The sequence below is a fragment of the Microtus ochrogaster genome, unplaced genomic scaffold (assembly GCF_000317375.1).
Source record: "Microtus ochrogaster isolate Prairie Vole_2 unplaced genomic scaffold, MicOch1.0 UNK382, whole genome shotgun sequence".
In the NCBI taxonomy this organism is placed as follows: domain Eukaryota; kingdom Metazoa; phylum Chordata; class Mammalia; order Rodentia; family Cricetidae; genus Microtus; species Microtus ochrogaster.
In genome coordinates, this window is record NW_004949480.1 from 9,207 (window position 1) to 21,521 (window position 12,315).

At 44.3% G+C, this 12,315-nt stretch overlaps 1 long non-coding RNA gene across 1 annotated transcript in view; it reads left to right on the top strand.

Annotated features, from left to right (window-relative positions):
• Positions 1-3,761: 3,761 nt before the first annotated feature.
• Positions 3,762-12,315, top strand: part of LOC101991640 — a 9,319-nt gene continuing 765 nt past the window's right edge. Inside the window, exons 1-2 of the long non-coding RNA XR_258982.3 lie at positions 3,762-3,838; positions 10,544-10,666. This is a non-coding gene — a long non-coding RNA (uncharacterized LOC101991640). The remainder of the gene's footprint in view (positions 3,839-10,543; positions 10,667-12,315) is intronic.

Genomic DNA, 12,315 nt, shown 5'->3' on the forward strand with positions numbered 1-12,315 from the left:
GGAAGACCACATGTAAGTCTCACTGGACAAGCACGTGTGAGTCTTCCCTTAGTCACTCAGAAAGAACCATCTAGCAATAATGGCTGATCAGGTCCATGATGTATCTCAGCAAGATATCCTGGGTACTTGAGTTTGCTTTTCCTTTTTACAGTCCTGGCTTTTCAATGTGAGTTTTGTTGGATTCAGGGGATTTTAGGTTTAGCCTTGATTTTGTTGTTGTTTTGAAGGATTTTTGTTTGTCTGTTTTTTATGTCAGTTGGTTTCGTTGTTTTGAGACATAGAGTCTTGCTGTGGAGTCTAGGCTGACACCAAGTTTAAGATCCTCTTGCCTCAGCCTCTGAAGTGCAGGACTTTCAAGAGACATCCTTGTTTTGCACCTTGATTTTCTTTTCTTCTCATGATGTGTCTAGGAGCTTGCTTTATGACAGTCAATGCATATGGAGTTATAGCATTCTTCTAGATGGGTTATTGTGCCTGTTGAACAGATGAGTCCTCTACAGCCACCATTGTGTGGTGTATGCAGGTCCTATTTTTCAAATAATGTCAAAGCAATCATTTTTTTGTGTTGAGTACCACATGACTAAATCTAAAAACTATGGGAGATATTTAATTAAAAATGAAATTTCTGAGGGTCTCAAATGTAGTTGAGTGATGGAGTGTTTGGCCTGGTCTCTGGGTTCATTCCTGGCACCACGATTACAGAGCAAAGAGGCAGACAGTGCAGTGGGCTGCTGGGGCTCTGCTTGCTGCTTCCAGGGAGGAAGGAAGGAAGGAAGGAAGGAAGGAAGGAAGGAAGGAAGGAAGGAAGGAAGGTCATAATAAAAGAAGAAAGGAAAGAAAGAAGGTAGAAGGAAGGAAAGAAGGAAGGAATTAAGAAGAAAGGAAGGAAGGTAGGTAGGTAGATAGGAAGGAATGAAAGAAGAAAGGAAGGAATTAAGGAAGGAAAGAAGGTAGTAAGGGAGGAATTAAGAAAAAGGAAAGGAAGGAAGGTAGGTAGGTAGGAAGAAAACAAGAAAGGAAAGAAGGAAGGAAGGAGAAAGAGAGAGAAGAAGGAAGGAAGGAAGGAAAAGAAAGGAAAGGAAAGGAAAGGAAAGGAAAGGAAAAAAAGGAAAGGAAAGAAGGAAAAAGAGGGAGGGAGGGACTGGAGAAAAGAAGGGAAGGGAAAGAAGCAGCAGCAGGGTGTGCTCTGATTCTGCTAGCTTGTGGGACAGGATTAGGAATTTGAATTTGACTTTATTCTAAGTATTTTTTCCCATGCTTTTAAAAATGTCTCTCTTGGTTCGAATACATGTTTTAGATTTTGTTTTTATCTGCTGGGCAATCTGAATTTTAATCAATGTAGCAGACAGATGGTATTACTTCCTTTATCCCTTTATGTTGTCAGGGCTGGATTCTTTTTAGTTTTTGTGACTTGCTAAAGTTCTGGCCATACTGTTTCACAGAGCCTTCTAAACTTTAGCCTCCTTCCTCTGTTCTGATGTCACTCTGGGGAGAAGTGGGAAGCCAGCTTCATCGTGTCCCTTTGCATGTTAATGGCCTCTTCTCATTAAATATAGTCCATTAATTTTATAAGACTTCAAAATTCAGGCTGGGGGGAGAGATCTAGTTAAAGAGCATGTTCTTAGCATGCATGTGGCTGTGGATTAGAAGTGCCTCAGCCCCAGCAATCAATAAATAATAAACACATTATCTCCTGTGTCAGCATCTATGTGAGTGGTGACTGCTCCATTTCTGTCTTCCCTTTCCTAAGTCAAAGGATTCACCCTCCATTTGCATAATGAGGTTTAAGAAATTTTTCTTCTATGTATCTTTAAATGCTTTTCTAATTTTTTTGTTAGCTTAATATACTTTACATTTTGGGGGGGGGAGGGGTCAGAAAGATAGTTCAGCCAGTAAGGCACTCACTGCTATGCCTACACGACAGAGTCTGTACTAGGCCGTTTTAAGATTTCTTCCCTGCCAATGTAATGAATCCAAAACTCTTCACTTTATCCTGAGGCAGGTTCTTTAGACAAGGACAAAAGGCAGTCACATTCTTCACCAAAAAGTCACCAAAATGATCTCTAGGCAGTATATCCATGCTCCTACTAGTATGACCCATTAAGCAGTGCTTAAAGCATTCCACCGCTTTCACAGCCCAAAGTACCAAAATACAAATTTCTCCAAACAACAGATGGTCCAGCCTATCACAGAAACATCCAGTCCCTGGTACCAACCTCTGTCTTAGTTTTTTATTGCTGTGAAGAGATACCATGACCACAGCAACTCTTCAAATTAAAACATTTAATTGAAGAAACGTGCTTACAGTTTTAACAAGTGAAAGTCACACTGAGGGACATGTGACCCCAAAAGACCTCAAAGCCCACCTCTACAGTGTCACACTTCCTCAATAAGGGCATTCCTCCTATTAGTGCCTCTCCCTTTGGGGGTCCTTTTCTTTCAAACCACTCTCTTGGGAGAGGACTCCTGTGGGGCCACAGGGAGACTCTGTGTGTCATGAGGTTTCTGCTAGAGGACTGGTCCTCGACAGCTTTGATAGCTGTCTTAGTCGGTGTTCCGTTGCTGCGAAGAAACACCATGACCACAGCAACTCATAAAAGGAACCATTTAATTGGGGCTGTCTTACAGTTTCAGAGGTTCAGTCCATTGTCAATTGTGGGAAGCATGGCAGCATGCAGCCAGATGTGGTGCTGGAGGAACTGAAAGTTCTACACCCAGATGGGCAGGTAGCAGGCAGAAAGTGAGACCTACCGGACCTGGCTTGAGCCTTTGAAATCCCAAAGCATACCCCCAGTGACACACTTCCTGCAACAAGGCCACACCTCCAAATCCTTCTAAATAGAACCACTCCCTGTTGACTAGGCACTCAGATCTGTGCTCCTCTGGGGGACATTCTCATTCCAGCCGCCACAGTTGCCATTCATTCGCTCGATGCCATCATTCTGATTGAGATTGTAGTTTAATCCACATATCCCTGATGGCTAAGGTTGCTGACTTTTCTCATGTGTTTACTGGCCGTTTTACATCATCTTCTGAGAACGATCTGACCAATTAACTCATTTTCTCATTCACTGATCAAAGTGTTTATTTAGTGTTTAGTTTTTCCAGAGCTTTGTATATTTCAGATATTAATCTACTGTCTGGTGTATAGCACTTTGCTCCATAACTGCTCATGAACAATAATCCAGCGTTTTATTCACTAATACCCACAGGTCATCATAAAAGGTGATTTAAGTGTGCTTGCTCCGTCTCATCCCATGTTGGCCTTTGCTGAGGTAGAGGACAGCCGATCAAGGAAGTTACTATTGTGTCAACTAAAAGCATATATGACCAACAGAAGTGTTTCTTGGTTTTTAATTAGTTATGATCTTTAGCTTTTTTATAAAATCCTACAAAGAGAAATCATATTTATCAAATCAGTTTTATAGGGGGAAATGCATGAAGTTCAGACTCTTTCTGTTAACCAGAGAGTTGACTTTCTGGTATAAATTTGTATTTGGTATAAATTTTTTTTCCCTGTGAACATGGCATATATGACCTCCCAAAGTCAGTGCATCCTTAATATAAATATTCTTTAAGATACTGATATTTATGATATTGGGAATTTATAATCCTTGAAAGGATAATTGCCGCAGTCCTGGCACACAGTCTCTCCTGGCAGCTGTGTCCAGCTGGTGGTCTGCATTCCTGGCTACTTCTCTAGTGAGTGGAAACATTTAGGTCAATATTGCTATAAAACTTGATGAACTTTGTTCTCTTGCAGCTTTGGTTCGCCTTTGTTAATGGATTTTCTGGGCAGATCTTATTTGAGCGCTGGTGCATCGGCTTGTACAATGTGGTAAGCATTCCCCCCTTTCTGTCTGATAGCATGCAGGACTGCAGGGCATTCCTTCAGTGTTTATGTCTGGGAAGTGTATCTAAGCCAATCATCTGTGTACTTAGCAGGCAGCGCAAATAGATCTTCAGGGCCTTTGTCGCTGCGACACATCCTGCAGAAGCCCAAACTCTCCACACATGGTTTCAATCATAGCAGATCATTCTTGAGGAGCCCCGTGAAATTATTAACCCATATATCTTGGTAATAGACCCCTGGCTACCCCTTTTGCTAAATGCTGCTGCAACATTTTCAAGTAAAAATTTCTGTCCCTCATAGATATGGGCAAAGGACATACACATATGACCTAGTGAGCTTTCTGCCCTTCTTGGAAGAAATACCTTTGACTTCTGACTTCTAGCTCCTTAAAGAACACTCTGCAGTGTCTTTGAGTTTTGTTGTTGTTTGTTTGGGTTTGGGTTGGTTTTTTTTTTTTTTATTACTTGATGGACAAATACAAAAGCCAAAATTAACTATAAAGTATAAGCTAAAATGTCTAGTTTTCTTGAGTTTTGTTTCTCTGGCAGAAAGAACTAAGGGACAGATGTGACTAAATGCCCTGGTACCCCATCTATGGGTCACTGTAGTGGCTCATCTCTTGAATTGCTTTGCTCTCTCCTACCGCTTGGTGTACCAATCCTGGCTTCTTGCACTTCATGGAATTTATCTCTGAAGCTGCCCCAGGGAGGTGTAGTTGGAGTCGGGGTGGGGGCCATGGCTAAAACAGCTAGTGGTGCTGCATGCATTGGTGGCTGTTTAGCCACATCCTCCAGCCCACTTTTCTCAGTAGCTGTAAAATGTTGAATACACAGTGTGACCTGGACCTGTGGACTTAGCAGTGAGAAGGATCAAGTGTGTGGGCTCAGGCACTGGCCAGGCTGGGTTCTGCTTTTGAGTTGAGCTGTGATGGTTAGTTAGTTGACCGTGTTACCTGCTGCAACCTGTACTACATGCTTGTGCAGATCTACTAATAGGTGAGCCAAAGAGAGAGAAGGGCTAATTTAATGAGTTAAGGCTCTCCTCAAACCTCCACCCCCACAACCATGGCTCAAGGGCCTCACTTCTGTGTGCTGACGAGAGACTAGAGATGGCTAGAAACTAGACAGATAGATGATAGATGGATGGACAGATGATAGATAGATAGATAGATAGATAGATAGATAGATAGATAGATAGATAGATAGATACATACATACATACATACATACATACATAGATACATACATAGATACATACATAGATACATAGACGGTAGATAGATGATAGATAGATAGATAGATAGATAGATGATAGATAGTAGATAGATGATATATAGATAGTATATAGATGATAGATAGATAGATAGATAACAGAGAGTAGAGATAGCTAGAGAAGCCACATAGAAACCCATGCCATACAGCTAGCTCAGACATAGGCTGATCCCTTGAAGGATAGGCTTCAACATTAAGGACAGCCTAGGATGTATGTCACCCTATGGAATGAGTAGAGTTTAACCTGTTTTCATGATCAGGTTATGGTTTTCTTAGCTCTAGATAGCTTCAGAAAATTCAAATTAAACCTAAGAAATTTTAGGGGATGCCTGAGCCCCATGGGCTGAAGGAGGCTGAAGGACAGTGTTGATCAAAACAAGGCCCATAGTCCAGTCACAGGAGAGAAAAACAAGGATTTGTTTTTAAAAACACAGATTTCCGAGCCCTCAGTCACTCAGTCGTGCCTCTGAGATGTGCGTCTTCTTAAACGATTGCTCCCAGGGAGTGCCACGCCTGTGCAAATTAGGAATCCCCCGACCTCTAATGTGTAGAGTAGGGAGCATGTTTTGTGTACACAGTGCCCACCAGCCAATAGAGAAAAAGACTCTGTAGCAGATAAATCAGTTCTGAGGTGAACCAGCCCTAGGTTACCAGAGACCTAGAATAGGTATTAAAGTGGGTGCTGGGGCATGATAGGGGTGCTGGGGGTACTGGGAGTGCTTGGGGGGTTGGGGATCTGGGAGTTCCAGGGGTACTGGGGAATGCCTGGGGTACTGGGGGTGCTGGGAGTGCTTGGGAGGCTGGGAGGCTAGAGGTGCATGGGGAGCTAAGGGTGCTGGGGGTGCTGGGGGTGCTTGGGGGACTGGGGGTGCTGGTCAGGTGAAAGTAGAAAGACCTTTCTGACCAGCACCCCCAGTCCTGCAGTCTCTTCCACTCTACGCTTGAAACCTTTTAAGAACATGAAGGGATTTTCATTCATTTGTATCATGGCAAACTATCCAAGGCTGAATTCTCTATATAGAAAACAGGCTTAGCTGGTCACCGTCTAGGAAACTGAAGGTCCCACATTGGCCAGCCTATATCTGTTCAGCCCCGGTGAACCCCTCACCTGGTTCCCTGACACTAGGCCCCACCTCTTGAAGCAGAGGCAGGCAGATCCCTGTGAGTTCGAGGCCAACCTGATCTACAGGAGCTAGTTCAGGACAGGCTCTAAAGCTACAGAGAAACCCTGTCTCAAAAAACAAACAAACAACAACAAAAAAAAAAGTAAAGTATTTGACAAAGCAAGGCTGATGTCATGAATTCAAGAGTTTCAAATTAAAAGATCAACCTAACTATGTCACTAAAATGAATAAAAATGAAGTTCCATCAGTAAGTGTCACGCAAGTGTTTGAAGTAGTTCAGCTGGTGTTCCCAAGATAAGACCTGGCCAAAAATAAAAATGCAGCCACACAGAAGCTAGTCAGCCAGATTCCAGATGCTTGCAAAGCTGCACACGCTGCCATCCCCAGCAAACTCCCTGTTGGTGGACCAGCCATCACTGCGGGGTGGGGGGCGCCGGCCATCACCAGGAGAGCGGCCATTATCACTGCAGAGTTTAGCCTTACCCTAGAGTTCTCAGTTAGACAAATAAAGTTAGACAAGGGTTGCAAATGCTAGGAAAATCACGAGCAGCTTCAATGCTTATACCAGTGCTCCTGCAAATAAAACAATGGTCACATTGATGCAGTCATTTACAATTGTTTATCCAGGAAATCCAGGAGAAACCAACCAAAAAACTACTAGACATAGGAGAGAATTCCAAAAGAGTCAGATTAGACATTTTTTTTCTGTCCTTGTAGCCAGTAATTCTAGGTCTATGAGCTATTTCTAAATTCTAAATCTCAGTCTTTTTCTATTTCAATGGACTCCTAAAAACTGCAGAAATAGTAAGAAGTCCTTTCAGAAAACAAACTTGTACATTGCTGGCCAGAGCATCCGATGGCCAAGTTCCAGCTGCTTGAGAGACTGAGACAGGGAGAATTATTTGGCCTCAGATTTGGGGACCAGTCAGGTAGCACAGTATGATTCTGTTGCTCATATATTTTATATAAATTACATAGTTGCGACTTTATGGTATTCCTATGAAATGGCCCACTGTCCTCATGACTAAGTCACCTGGGCCTCAGAACACCTCCTGTGCTCTCGGCTACTACAGAGGCTGAGGCCAGAGGATGTTAAATTCCACACCTGCCTGGTCTGTAGAGTGAGTTCAAGGCTGGCCCAGGCCACTTAGTAAGACATGTCTCAGAATTCAACAGTAAAGTAAAACAGAAGCAGGGCTGGAGATCCAGCTCAATGTAGAGTGAATGCCTACACGATTGCTGAGAAAGGACAAGGAAATAAAGACTTAAAAAAAAGTATTACAAAAAGTTAGCAATAAATCTGATGATCATAAAGCTGTAATACTCCAATACAGCCTCTTGTAAGCCCAACATTTAAGATGGCCAGAACCGAATTATATATTAAACAGAACATAAATAAGACCATAAATAAGTAAATAAATGAAAATAAAATCGTATGGTATAACTGCACAAAATTCTATGGACATGTCCATGGGCCAAACTCTGATAAGCTAGTGTACACATTTACACAATGTGAACAGGTCTGGGGGTGCAAGAGGAGCTGTGTGGTGCTACAGAAAGTATAAGTGAAAATAAGGAGGACTTGAACACAGATACGCTGCACGCGTTCAGAAGAGACTGTAGTCTTTATTATCAGGCCATCCCTGAAAGACCGTCAAGAACTGTTTTTCTCACAGGCTCAGGGACTCTATAGCCGGGTTCCCCTTCCAGAGTCTAAACAATACATCAGAGTCTAATAAGTGCTAATGGTGATTTTTTTTTCTTTTCAACTTTGTGGGAAAGTGTGAATTAATTGTGTTTTCACATCTGGTTCATTATCTGGGGAAAAAATGAATACTTTGCTTATTCCTCATAGAAAAATAAGTTCTAAATGCATTAAAGACTTAACTGGGAAAAATAAAACCACGAGACTCCCCTCACAGGCTCCTAAAAACTACACGTAAACTCCAGGGTGGGAAAACCATCCCCACGTGGGCCGTCCAAGGTTCTTTTTTGACCACTTAAAACTTGAAAACTTTTAGGTTTCAAAAGAACCATGTGGGGAAGAAAAGAAGCTGGTAAACAAAGAACGCAACTGGAAGACCCCACTGGGACCCCATAGGGCTCCCCGGTTCAGCTGAGCATGGGTGGAGAGCAAGGAGGGTCTGAGGGTTGCCGAAGCAGGCAGAACCAGATGGTCAGCATGTGCAGACTCACTGGTAGACAGGGAAGTGTAAAAATTTTAAAGGAAGAGCTAATATCTTGACTTTTTGAGACAAGAGAATAATAAACGTAGCATATAACCCCTGCCTGTTGGGAAGCCGGCAAAAGGTCGTTCTTGTTCTTTGCAAAGGGGGATACAAAGGGCTGGAACTCTTTTTAGAGTGCAGGCAGGCAACATCTTATAAAATTCAAACTACATGTTTCCTTCCTTACCCGGCAGCTCTTTCTCCCATGCAATAAAAGCAAAGCATATATGAGACCATATAATAAATGTTTGCCGCATGTTCATGGTAACCAGAAAAGGATGAATGTCTGCCGATGGATTAATAACTCAAAAGTATGGCACATCCCTGCTGTAAATTATTATATAAACACTAAAGAGCACTAAAAAGACTGCATTCGTGTTAAATCCAAGAGGCTCGAAGAGCTTTCTGTGATGTATTGTTAAGCAAAATTTATGATGAAGATAAGTGTGTGTAATGTCTCCATTTTGTTACAAAAAAAAAAATGTCCCCAAGCAGGCTACATAGGTGAATGCAGCATGCTTTAAGCAGGATGAAAGTGTGGCAAAGCTTGCTGGGCTATCCCCCAGTAATGAGGGGTAGAGAGGGCTTGAGGTGTATTGAGGAGAGATTCAAATACAAGAGAGAAAGGAAAAAGGTAGCAGAGTCTATGTACGATGCGTGTACCGATACAGAACAGTGGAGGTGAAAGATGAACCCAAAATGCATGCGGAGCTGCTGAGACAGTCCTTGACCACGCCCTCTCTCACTATGAAACAGCAGCTGCTGTCGCTGTAGAGAAGTGACAGCAGTCGTTACTTGTCTCCTTGTAGCCTGTTGAAATCTCAGGGATGCTTCCCATTGACCCTGAGCTAAAGCCAGCGCTTGGGAGAGTCCCTGGCCTGGCTTGCCTGTCTGACCCCAGCAGCCCTGGGGAAGGTGTGTGTCATTGGTCAGACTCTCAGCCTCCAGGTAACTGATGTAGGTTTGAGATTCTCTTAGAGGGGCTTGTTCTATTCCATGACTACAGAGCTGACTGGGTTTGAGGGTAGAGATTCCATCAAAACAGAGGATAAATCATGGGCCAAGTGAGAGAGTGACACACGTGCCCGGGATGGAGACAGCTCATTCCTTCCAAACGCGTCTTCATCATTTCACTTTATTTTGCAAAACAGAAACATGAGCCCCTCTGACTCCTGAGGAGAGCATGTGAAAGTTGGCAGCTCAGAGACTCTATCTACTCAAGATTAGTGCCCCCGAGAGTGGTTCTGTGGTCTCCTTTCACCTTTGTACTGTGTCCCCAGCCAGGATGTACCTTCACATGCTACAGGTTTCCCCAAAACCCGTTGTCAATGCCTGAGAGTGTTAGAGAGTACCCTTCTCAAAGGAGGCACCAGGAGCACCCTTCACCATACTCAGCATCATCCTGCCAAATCCTATAGGTCCCATGCCCTGCAAGCCCTGTACTCTGATGCACTGAGTCCTTATTTCACAACGACACAGGAACATCCTTGGCTGACCAACCTCGCTGAGCCCCCACGCATCACACCGTTGCATCCCCATCACCCTGTTGTCACAGGTTACCTCCTCTGCAGTACACACAGGGGCTCAGAAACTTCCTGGGCTTTCTTCCTCGCTGAAGCAATGTCTGAATTCTCAGTGCTGCCCACACTGTCTGCCCCCATCTTGTTCACAGTAAGTGACCACAGTAAATGAGGTACCAGTGCCTCCTAAGCCATGGAAAGACTCAGGAGGAAAAGTTGTACAACCTGCTCTGACAGAAAACACGGCACTTCCTGGAGCTAACTGTAGCATGAACACCATCACGGCTGGTTCTAGATAGGAGGGCAGCCATTCACCTCTGAGTTCTTAGCTCATCAGGATTTATGTTCTTAGTAGTCCATGGATTCATTTGCATGGGTTAACAATAAAAATGGTTATTTTTAATTTTTTATTTCTTTTGTTCTATTTGGAGGATAAGCGGCAGGTTGTGAATCATGGAGCCTCGTGTTTGGACTTGACTAGAAATTAAGTCATTGCTTGCAGAGCCGAAACACTGGCTGTGTTTAATGGCTTATTGTCTCCATGCAGATCTTCACCGCGTTGCCGCCCTTCACTCTGGGAATCTTTGAGAGGTCTTGTACTCAGGAGAGCATGCTGAGGTTTCCACAGCTCTACAAAATCACCCAGAATGCAGAAGGCTTCAACACTAAGGTAAACAATATGATGAAACAGCTCTCGCCTACGAAAGGCACAGCCCTGCCTCTCCTTCAGCTCTGATTACCCTCCCATGAGATGAGTGGTCCTTTACAGAGGGCGCTGACACAGCCCCTTCACGTCCGGTCCTGTGAGCCAGAGGCAATTCCCTCAGGTCCAGCCAGCATCTCCTGCCCTCTCCCCACAGCTCTGGTATTCTGTGGGCAGCAGCATCCCATCTCCCTTCCCATTACAGTCAGCCATATGCTCCCATGCGGCCCTTGTTAAGGCTGGCTACAAACCTAGCTTAAGGGTTTTAATTTTGTGTGTGAGGTATATGCATGCTTGCACATGGCGGGAGGGGCACACAGATGCAGGTGCATGCAGAGGCCAGGGGAGAACGTTGGGTGTCTCTCATTCTCCACTCTATTTTTTGAGACGAAATCCTTCAAGAAGCCCGAAATCCACTGATTTGGGTATTTTTGGGGTGACCTCCTGTCCAGAAAGCTCTCATCTGCCTGTCTCTGCCAAGCACCACCCAGTGCCAGGTGTGAAGGACTGCACGGCCAGTTCTGACTTTCAAATGAGCTGGGCATCCAAACTAAGGTCCTTCTGTCTTCTGGGGATGCCTAGAACTCAGGCATGTTGTGCATGTTAGAGGCTTTTTCAGGAAAAGGGTAGAATTTGGAAAACTTGCCTTGTATACTATGTCTTAGAGATGGAATCATGTCTAAATATTCAACGAGTGCTCAACAAGTTTTGGGTTTGGGAGGAGTCAGGATTTGCTACTTTCAGAATAGAGATGCTCAACCTGGACAGATTATTCTGTAGGGGCCCAGGAATACCAAGGTGGGCCCATATATACATGCTAACAGTGGCGGTGCCATTGGCCAGTGTTGCCTGAAGGGAAGCCATGGATCTTCTCTGCAGAGAAGGCAGACGATGAGCATGGCCCTGGTGCTGAGTGGGCAGGGACTACAGGGTGTAGAGCACCGCCCACCTCTTCAGGCTGCCCCGAGGAGATGCTACTGATGGTCCGGCTGTCACGGCTGCCTTATCCTTGGGCAGATGCAAGACTGGAGAAAATAAGAGGCAGGAGAAGGATGGGCAAAAGTGAGCCCATAAGGGCTGAGCTTAAGGAGCAAAGGTACAGTCTTCCCAGCACACACGGGGCCTGGATCTGATACCAGTCATCAGGGTAAAACGACAGGTGAATAAAACTGGGGACAAATCCCGTTGTCTCATAAAGTGATATCTCGTGCCGTTTGGTGCTCCCAACTGCAGTTCAGTCACCTTCATGACATTCTGCAGCCACCTGTAGACCACTGAGCATGTGTCTCCTGGATTTAAAAGTAGTATCATCTCAGCTGGGCTGGGGCTTGGTAACACAGCACATGTATAACCTGGCTTCAAAAAACAACTTTTAAAAGCATCAAAAGGCTCATGACAGTCTCATTAAGGATCAGCAGAACTCTGTGCCCTTTTGTTTAACGCTGCAAACATTAAAAGAGAATTCCACATTTTTTATTTTGTATCTTGGGAAGCAGTGTGCCATGTCACTGTGGATGCATGGAGGTCAGAGGACAACCCTCAGCCACGTGACTCCTGGGGATTGAACTCAAGTCCTCAAACTTGGTGACAAGAACCTTTGCCCACTGAGCCATCTT